Raw genomic sequence first — 10,980 nt, forward strand, 5'->3', positions numbered from 1 at the left:
TCCTGACTGAGACGTCACAAAAATTGGTTAAATGGAAAATGAAAGGGTAAAATACATGGGAAATGAAAAGTAGAGTGCTAAAAAATATCATCCCATTAAATTAACAATATGGAGCAGGATACTCATTCTTCATTAATATCTGTTAGGAAGTACAGTTGTCAGACAAGATCAGCTCCCAACTAAACATCATTTGATTCCAGTCTATGTCACCACACTGTCCTCAGCTAACGCAGATCTCAGACATTTCACTGTGTAGTTTAATCAAATAAAGCGTCTCACAGATAAAAAGAAAATGAAACTCGCTTTGGTTGGATACTCTTTGAGCGCTGCTCACGATCCTATCACGCTGTGAGCTGCTCTCGAGGCTCACGGGAATAACAGTGAGAACAAATTTAGGATTTCCAGCATAAAACATGGAAGTGGTTGCGTGATAGATCTCGTTTGAAAATCAAAATTGAGGGGTTCATGTTCGTACTGTAAATTACTCTCCACACTTTGCTTTGTAAATCCGTCAGAGCAAAATTCACTCAAGCTCTTTTTTTTTATGTTTTTAGGTAATGAAAACATCACATTTTTGACTCTGTGCAACATTTCACCAAAACAACAACGACAGGACTTTCATGCAAGAAGCCCATATGTCCTGTCTTTCCCACAGAAAGTGAATGCAGCATCAGATCCTGCTGCTGGTGCTTGTGCTGCTGTCTTCAATTGGCAACAAACACACACACACACACACACACACACAATCACACCCCACCCTACACTCTGATCATCATCCCGGGCCAGCACTGCCTCACTGCTACCATGCATCTGCTGCTGCTGCTAAATATAGCAACCCCACTTTGATGATGCAGCGGTGACTGTTGGGAGAACTCTAAGCCCCTCTCTTCCCACCCTCTCCGCCTCTCAATGGCGCAATTAGCCCTAATAAACTGAGAGTGAATTCACGATGCATGAGTGGTCTGGCCAGAGCCCTCAGAACCCCCCCTCCATCCTCCTCTCTAATGAGCATCAATGGAGTCTTTGCAACCGGACAGATGTGATGCGTTTGTGAGGAGACCAGGTAGGAGAAAACGAGAGAGGGTGAGTGACGTGGCATTCAAGATTAATTGCATAGATACAGTGACAATGTGTGTGTGTGTGTGTGTGTGTGTGGTTATAGTGGGGATGGAGGGGTATCACCTCAGGAACTAAAGCCAGGAGACAGAAACAAAAACACACACTTACAGAGACACACAACCGGAATCTGTGGTCTTGTGGCAAATAAACAACTTCTCTGTATGATTCCATGCATCACGATAAAACATAGCTGGAAATACGATTTGTTATCGTTTGACATGAAAAATGCACCACCACGGCTTTCAGGCGCGCCGCTGCTAGCTGTTTTCAATCTGGCGCCAACACTTTTCGGAGCGTTTCTTTTTCACGGAAATGGTGACAGCAAAGTGACACATGGCTGCTCCCTTGTATCGTCACTGTGAGCATGTTACATCACCAGTGTGAGTTAGCCAGCTTCACAGAATCACTATGGCTGTAGACACTGGTTATGAAAAATGTGTGATCAATACAGGGTAGAACAAGGCCGGATATGTTAGATTAGAACAATAGGAAACACACAGTAACAGCAAATATGATAGTAAATTGTCCTGGGAATAAAACTAAATAGAAATGATATATAAACCCTGACTTTACTTATCTTCCAACTTACACACATGTAGAAATATACCCCAAACCATAATCCTGGCGTTCCAAAGGTATTTATTGTTCAAGCTCCACAGAGAAGTGGTAGCCATCAGTGCACTAGCACCTTCAGAGACACCAAAAAAACTCGGAACAAAAGCAGCCACAAAAGACATCACATTATAAAACAAGCTGTTTTATTGAGGTCCAACAAAGCGATGAGTGCCTTCTGCTATCAGAGATGGAAACTGAATTTACTTGGCTGATTCTCAACTCATAACACAGCCTTTTGTTAGTCGTGACATTATCTCTCTCGTCGAATGAAAGGAGAGGTGTTTCATGGCGGACGAGCATCAATTTTCTACATCAGTCGGCCCAGGTAGAGAAAAAAATGTATGGTTGGTAATGACGGCGCCTCTGTCTCCAAAACACCCTGACAGCCTATTAACACCGGACAGAACCATCACTCTGGCATGATGAAACAGTCACAGACGACGAAGATGATTAATAGAGACCGAGACGGAGTGAATCGCTGAGAGATAGGTGGATAGAGGTAAACGACGGAGGGAAAGGAATAAGTAGAAACAAGAGAGAGGACAACGCTGAAGTAGGACAGAGCGCAGGGGAGGTCTGTCTGTCCCAGATCAGTCGTTTACTGCCGGCAAGAGAGAGAGAAGGAATGAGTGAGATAGGGAAAAAAAAAAGAGAGAGGGAGGAGTGAGAGAGTAAATGAGATGGCTAAATCTGGAGTTATGAACTACATCCCCCCCTGAGCAGTGTGGCAAATATTGAAAAGAAAAGTTAACCTCCTCTCCCTGCACTTGGGCAAATATACACCAGGAGGGAGAGACTGGAAACAATAACGCCGACAAAACCTCAGAGAGAATGAGGCTCTGACTAAGAGACTCTGACAAGTTGTCAGCACTGCAGCAACTGAACAGAGGGATAATCAGTCCAAATGATACAGTGTTTACGTCCTCTTTCTCCAAACCCCTGTGGAAGAGGGTTCTGAATAAACATGGCTCAAAATAATTAACAAAAATCAAGCAACAATTAATCAACATGCATCCTTATCAATGCCAGTTTTTCTGCTTTTAGACAGGTACGCTCTGCTCCAGTGTGTTGATAAATCCTCTTTTTGCCAAGCTTTGCTAAACTGAATGAGTGGTGAGGACAGATTTTGGTCCCTTGGGCCCCGAGGAGGGAAACTGTACGAGTGGAAATGTCAACTGTGTGATCTGTTCTCTGTGTGGTTAGTGGAACCTAAGTGAGGCGTACTATATCACTCTCCGACCGCAAAGGAATTAATGGTGTTTCCCTGCTAATGTGGGCTGAATGTTAATTCATCTCATCGGGTGGCAAATCATGGGGGTTTTGCTAGACCTTGACCTTGTCTGAAGTGCAAACGACGTGACGACAGTTAATCAGCACTCAGCTGTGGCAGCATCGGCCTGTTGGACCAGATCAACTAGAGTTTCACAGGCCAAAATGATTGAGCTCCCAGGGAGTCAAACTGAAGAGACCAGGATTAGGGCCGAACCTGTGAGACCTCTTGACACTGACACGCTCCTGCTTGTGTCTTATTTTTGTCTGTTTTTCGCATCATTCAAGGGGATCAAACATGACACAAATCGACCCAGTTTGAGGAAAGTGAACAGCAAGTTGTTCTATGTCATATTGGTTTGACAGAGAAAAAACAGCTTCAACCAAACTCAATAATTGATTCAAGTCAAGATTAAATGAAACTAACTTTTTAACCTTCACGTCAACTTTCATATTTTGCATTCAGTATGTGTAATCCAAAAATAAAATCAACTTTCATGTTTTCTTCCTGTGAAATAAAACTCATGCTTCTATCAGCCACTTTCAACCAATAGTATTAAGACATCCACCCATCAATCAATCTCCAAATTTGAATGCATTAAGATTATCGCATAGAAGAGAACCGGATCCAGCGTCAGAGGTGGAGCCCCGTTCATTCCTATGAGAGTTTCTCAGTGAAGCCAAAGAGTTTGACTCGCTTGTGTGTCTCAAACCTTCTTCCTACCAGGGTTACCAGCCCGCTGGCTAGAATTAGCCTACTCAGTTTGAGGAAAGTAATATCTGTGACAGCTCCATGTTCTGTGCTAGGCTTTTTATGGTAGACTGCTTCAAGCAACTATCTCCAAATGGAGCATATGATGGGATTTGTCTCCGCCCCTGACAGATATTGGTAATTCTTGTTCGCTGCCACCATCACTTAGTGTCGACCCAATCACATGAAAAAGTGGTGGCAATGCACATTTCTGCAAATCGTGGATAGGCAATGTTGAAACTTGATGTTTAACGCCATGCTTGTGGTCTGGTTGGGTTCAGCCACAGAGACCACTTGATGAGGGTAAGAAGAATATTGTTTTTGGCTTTAAATACCTGTCGCCATAAAACAGGGCTGGAAATTGTCCAGAGATTTCCATAAAAAATATCCAGTAGTCAACAATCTATAGATGGTGAAACGCTATCTTGAGCTGTGGTCAGTGCCTAGCTCCACCACCATCCCATCCACCTCCCAACATGAAAGTCATTAACATGTATTGTAACGTAACTGTAGTCTGCAGAAGTAATAAGGCCACTTGGCGGTTAATGTACAAATCAAACTCCTCCTAATGTTCTGTCCCACCTGTCTATCCTGTTTACGCAACGATACAGAAGCTAGATACTCTCAAAATGCCATTTCATCTGGACAGAAAAGACGATTTAGCTATCTTCTGGTCAACCACAGTTGGCTTTCAGCACCATAAAGCGTTGAAACTAACATGACAGGACCGTAATAGACTTCACATTTCCACATTTTCTGTTGGCTACTTTGGCTAGCGAAATGCAAATGATTAGGGAAAGGCACTACAGCAGTGTTTAGCCTATAGCTAACCATGAACAAGAACGAGTCATTGATAATTCGGTCCATATATGAAGAAAAACAACGTCATCGGTTTACTACAACACAATGGAAAGTGAATTAAAGCAGTCAGAGATGAGGTAAATGAGGTTTGTCGCAAAGCAGTCCAATTTCTGGGATAATAAGCATGAAATAATTAGCCTGCAACATAAGTTAAAAAGTATTGTATTTCAGCCTCCATCGCCATCTCTGGCAGACTGAGACTCTTTATTTCATATGACCACTGAAAGCATGAGCGCTGGTAAGTTAGCGTGTAGCGACTCCTTGACATCAGTTTGTGATGAGTGCGTTTGAACTCAGAGCACCACTCAAAGCAAAGACTGAGTCATGTATCTGTAGCACCAACACTTAAAAGAATAATCACTACACGCAGTGGAAAGCACTTCACTTTTTATACATCAATACAGACTATATGCTTCTCCACCACTAATGGGCTGACGGCGGCATTCAAAGTTCCTCGCTGTCACAAATCGCACCGTTGGTGTGCAATGTTGGCTGTCTTCTCTGATGATCCGCTCTGCCATCCTCTGCCTCAATGTCCCCGAGGAGACGCATCACACACTGAGCATGAATGTGCATGCGTGAGTTACTATGACTGTGTGTGGGAGATTGTGCTCGGCGTATGCCATTGTCCCAAATCTCTGCGAAACCGAATCCTGAACACACAGTCACGTCTCTCGCGCTTGAACGCCTCCAACGACAAGTTATTCCCGGTTTAACTTTCCTGCCTAATTATGGCGAAATCATCCTCGCCGATCTGTGCTACGCTGAAAGTGTGCAATTATGTCGCCCGTAGGGTGACCTGCCATCACCTTCCTGTGGGCTGTGTTCAATAGAGACAAAGGCATCTATAGATAGACTAAACTCATGTGGAGAGATAATGACAGGGGCAGAGCAAACACATGTTCCCTGCTGGCAGGGTGACCCTTTTCTTGTAGGAGCGGCAGCTCAAGTGAGAGGACATCGGGTTTGAATATCCGCTATCAGATTCATCTGCTGTTTAATGCATGGTAAAACACTTACACCTACATCTGTTCCCGTGTCCACGCAGGCATTAAGGTGCATCCGCGCTCATGTTCGCCCATGCATGCCCTGCCTTACGCGCTACAGTCGATATGTCAGGGGAGCCAAAGTGGGATTCACTGGGTGATTTTATGCATCGGTTAGCCTTTGAATGTGAACACTGAGCAGTGATCTGCAATCCTTGGCAGGCATGCAAATGTATGTGGGAGGGATTATCAGTTTGACACTATGATGAATCCAAGAGCTGATAAGAAGCGTTTTCTTTTTTCATGCATCTACCTTTATCTCTGTTTTACTGACGGAGCCAAAGACACTCTCTGAAATTCCCCTCACATGTGTCCATCCTCTTTTTATCCTCCCACTTTCTCCCTCTCTCTCTCTCTCTCGACCCCTCTTCATCCTGCCTCCCTGTAAACCCGGGATACTGTATTCATCTGCTGGCATGAAGGAGTAATCCGTTGCCAAACACCGCTTGGTTTCCTTGTGCCTGTGCATCCCTCAGCAGATCCTCTCACAGCCCGCTTCGCTTTTCACTGCTTCGTTTTTATTTTCGTTTCCAGTGTTTATTTTGTGTAACTGCTGCATATCTTCCTCGCACGCCCAGGCTGCCATGTGAGCGCGGAATTCATGTTTTTACATCATTGCAGTAAACTTGAACATGCAAACCTCCTCCCACCTCCCCCCCTGCTGCACACACACACACACACACACACACACACACACACCCTTTTGACTCCACAAACATAAAACTGTTCTCTCCTCCGCTTTGCCATGCACCCCCTGTCCGTCTCCATGCATGTCTCCGTCAGAGAGGAGAAGAAAAAAGAAATGCAGAAAAGACAGGAAACATTCTTACTGTCTTCTACAATCCCTGATGAAATACAGAAATCCCTCTTCTGGAGAAAAAGGGGACAGAAGTAGGAAAAGAGAGGAGGGGGAGCTCAGCGGTTGCCAGTTGCAGAGGAACAAGGAGTGAGGAGGGGCGAGCAGGAAGAAGACGAAGAAGACTGGTGTAAGGAGAAAAAAAACAAAAAAAACAAAAAGGAAAGACAATCACTGCTGCAACAACGAAGACCCTCCTCCTCCACAGCCGCTGCCACCGCGAGAAATTACAAGGTGTCCGGCGTGTCGCCGTACGCTGAGGGATGGAGCATTATCCTCGGCTCCCAGCCCGTCTTCCAGCAGCGGCAGCTCTGTAGTAACACTTCTATCCACTCGGTCCGGCGATCTCCCCATCCCTCGCTCACCGTCCTCCCTCCTCCCTCCTCCCTCCCTTCAGCGTGCTCAGAGTCCCCCCTCTCTCTCTCTTTCTCTCTTTCTCTCCTTCTACTGGTTGGTCGGTTTTCTCTCCCTCACCCTCCCTCCCATACCTCTGTCTCTTTTTTGTCCCCCCCCTCCTCCTCCTCCTCCTCCTCCTCCTCCTCCCTCCATCTCTCTCTCCTCCATCATTACCCGGATACAGGGCATACCCCTCCCACCCTTTCTCTCTCTCTCTCTCCCTCTCTCTGTGTCTTTGATGTTTTGGAGTTAGACTCTTAGCTGTGAAAACTCTTTTCTTTTTTTTTTCTTTTTTTTCCTTCTCGGAGAGCTGAAAGCACCACAGAACAGAGTGGGATCCACCCAACGGTGCAGAGATATGCACACCAAACACACACACACACACACACACACACACACACACAATACAACAGAGATTACCACACAATATCAACAACCAAACCACACACATCAATTAAAAAAAAAAGAAAAAGAAAATCTTATTCCTAATTCCTCCTATAATCCAATGATTGTATCCACGTCTATGATACAGAGCAGCATCTGCAGCGGCAGTGTGTGTATTCCCTTCCTCTTTCTCTCACTCTGTCTCTCTCACACACACACAGAAATATGAATAAGGAATGAAAGAGATGTGTATAAGAGGATGAGGGAAGCCACTGCTGCAATGCTTATTACCATACGTAGAGGGGGGTGAGAGGACTGTGGGTGGAGAGGGAGCCTGACGAGCTGAACTGAATAGCAATTAGAAATCAACTCCATTATGCCAATCATCGGTGAGTGAAGCATGTCAAACTCTCCTCATAGCCTTTGATGAGCTAACACCCCTTTAATACTCGGGCATGAGGAGGGAAAGGGAAGAGGGGGTCATCTTGGTTGTGTCTAATGACAATGATCACAGAGAAAACAGATGTTTGTTTTTTTTTTTTCCAGCAGTCAGATCTCCCTCGTGTTGCTCAGGGTGATGAATATTAAGTCTGCGCTGGCTTGTCTTGACACTCGGTTAGTCAGAAGCTTTGGTGGGATTATTCGACTGAGATCCCCCGAGCTCCAGAAAATGCCAAAAAAAAAAGAACATCTGCCTGGAAAATTCCCTCTGCGGGAAAGCTGTCTGGTTACAGCTGTGTTGACGAGTGCTACACTTGCACATCAAACGCCGACAAAATGTATCTCTGGTTTCAGAATCTAAGATGGCAAGCTCTCCTGCATCACACCGAACAATATCCATCAGGTCGACTTTTGAAGCCATTTATTTGCCATTTTCTCAGGCGTCTCGTGGCGTGCGTTCTGACAAGCACTTCATGTAAAGCTCGCCTGAAACAACATTTCTAGGGAACTGGAGATCTGTTGGGTTGAAACGATGACTTTCGGGGCCCTGACACACCAACATCAGGGCCAATCGGTGAGCGTCTAGCGTATCCATTGGTAACTTTTTGGTTGATTAAGCAAGTTCAATTGGCCGTGGTTTGATTGGCTGTTCAGCGAAACGAATCATTGCATAAGAAGAGACACAGAGAAAAAAAATGGAGGACCCCTTGAGCGCCCACTGCAGTATCAATGATTTCACCCATTTAGTGCGGTTTCTCCTTATTTTTCTCCTCCACCTCTACACTAGTGCCATTAGCAACCTTTTATTTTTCTTGCTTTTTATGCCTTTCAGTCTTCCTAGCATTACTTCCTTCTTTGGTTTGGCTGGCTGGTAGTGAGTGGGGCAGATCAATCAACGTATTTTTAACGTATTGACAAAGCTGATGGTTGCAACTAGCCATGCCACACCAATCATTGTTTTAACACTACCGCTACCTGGTCAATCGAATGTTTATTTAGTTTCTTATAAATCTATTAGTGGTATGGGGACGTATTTCCCCTCACGCGGATACAGCATGTACAAACTAGTTGTCCATCGGCTGTAGTCTTTGCGATGTGTTCAATTGCAGCTTTTTGGCTGAGGCACAGGTGATGTATGGTGGAAAAATGTCCACCAGGGAGCTCAAGATGTTATAGCTCCAATATCTGCAGAAAATATCACAATCAAGAAGTTGCAACAATCAAATATTGGACATTACAGCTTGCTATCAATCGACTAATTGATTGATCGGCTTAACCTTTTGGCTCTAAATATCACCAGTTTTCTTCTCACTGAATCTGCCACCCAGCACATGGACTAAAGATAACATACCGCCTGTTTCACGGTGTTAAAACGGGTGAAGCGGATGCCCTGTCATGGCATCATTTATCTCAGGCAGTGTGAGGCAGCCTGTGCTTCCACTCAAGGTTGCATCGACCCCGTCGTCTCAGCTCTTGATGCTGACATTAATAACTACAGAAATCAACATCCCTCACTGTATTTTCTCTCATTAACATTTCATCCATTAGCTCCAAGCTGGGCATTTAGACATGTACGTGAATGAAATGAAAACCTCACACAGAGCGGGGGCTGACCACCTCTTCGCTCAGCCGGTGACTCATGCAGAGGTAACTTTCGCACACAGTATTAAAAAGTATTACACCATCTGATCTATTGGTTTCTTTAAATTGAGTTTGCATTGATTAGTCAGGCTGCATCTGCCGGCGCTGCTGCTCTGACTGATTGAGTGTATGTAGTGAGGGGAGGGTGTGTTGTACTGGGTTTTGTTCATTAGGCTCCGGCTGGACCAACAGTATTAATTGACAGCAAGCAAGCAAACAAGCGGGCTAAGCTAAAAGCGATTGCTGTGCTCCATCAGAAGCCCCACACGCGACTTTAGCGTGCACAAAGAGACGGGGGAGTCGCCCTAATGGCAGACAGACCGACTTAATAAAGAAAGATTGCCATAATAATGATAAGAGCAATATCCCTGCTTGTGCAGCTGACATATTTATTCAGCCCCCTCCGTCAGACACACTGGGTTTTGTTACAGTCATAATTTACACTAATGTACTGACACCTCCGCCGGTCACCAGTCATTTGTAGCCTCTGCCACCTGTCACCTGGGAAATAATCTGCGATGCCAGTGCACCTTTCCAAAGCTCTCGCTTCTCTCAATGTGTTGTCCTCTCTTCTCGTCTTGGGGGGGGGGGGTCACACCCCATTTGTGTTTCATTGCTCTTTCACCAGGAGGGTGACTGCACTGCTCACGCTGCTGCTGCTGCTGCTGCTGCTGGTTGTTCCAGCACTATGGAAAAAAAAAATCAGTCAGCCATTTCACACAGCTACCTCTGCCATGTAACACTCAAATCACATGATATCCCAAGAGTACAGAACATGGGGAGCAAGGCCATGTGGCTTGATGCATACATAGGGGCTAAGGTTTAATGGTACTGGGATGTACACAAGCGTGGGATAGAGTAAGTGACACCTTAATGAAAAATCTAAAATTGGGGAAATTAGCAAAACAGAATCCTGAAAAGCAATGCTGTAGATGATGTTAAAGGTCCGATGTGTAGGATTTAAGGGCATTTAGGGGCATAAATGTAAGATAACAGTCATAATTATGTTTTCATTCCTGTATAGGCACTTGAAATTAAAAAAATGTTGTGTTTTTGCTACCTTAGACTGAGCTTCTTACATCTATAGAGGGAGCGGGTCTTCGTCCACCCTCAGTCCACAGTGTTGCACCACCATGTTTCTACAGTAGCTCAGAGCGAATAAACCCTGACAAACACCGGCTCTAAAGAGGGCCTTTGACATTTTTGGCAAAACGCACATAGAAACACCTGGCAGAGTACTCAAAAAGAGATTTTGTGGTATTTCTACCACACAATGACCACATTCTGAAACGATGGCGCACTGACTCAGGAGGTGAAAACATTTTACCTGCCTCACTGTCGCACTCTAGTTTCTCATCATGTTCATAACGTTTTACTGCCACAGAACAAACAAGGTAAAAATATATATATATACACAACATATTCGGTTTGTTTGATGGTTGGATGTTTCTGGAGATGAATGCTCTGTGATGTTGAGACCAAGAAAAGATTGCCAAAGGGTACACTACAGTATATCCCTTAAAGACAAAGATCATCAAGTGTAACAATTTAAGAGGATTCAGAGGAGAGATTTGACAACAGAACCTGTACTAATTTTGATA

General features: G+C 44.7%; 1 protein-coding gene across 6 annotated transcripts in view; it reads right to left on the minus strand.

The window, feature by feature from the left end:
* shank1 (SH3 and multiple ankyrin repeat domains 1) overlaps window positions 1–6,890 on the minus strand; it is an 81,305-nt gene extending 74,415 nt beyond the window's left edge. For 5 of the 6 annotated variants that reach the window (XM_030406820.1, XM_030406819.1, XM_030406818.1 and 2 more), the window contains exon 1: window positions 6,492–6,889. The gene's annotated coding sequence lies outside the window, so the exon portion shown is untranslated. Of the gene's footprint in view, window positions 1–6,491 lie in introns of all 6 variants that reach the window. The other variant, XM_030406815.1, reaches the window with a different exon arrangement.
* Window positions 6,891–10,980: the final 4,090 nt, after the last annotated feature.

This window comes from Sparus aurata, chromosome 23, assembly GCF_900880675.1.
Source record: "Sparus aurata chromosome 23, fSpaAur1.1, whole genome shotgun sequence".
Classification (NCBI taxonomy): domain Eukaryota; kingdom Metazoa; phylum Chordata; class Actinopteri; order Spariformes; family Sparidae; genus Sparus; species Sparus aurata.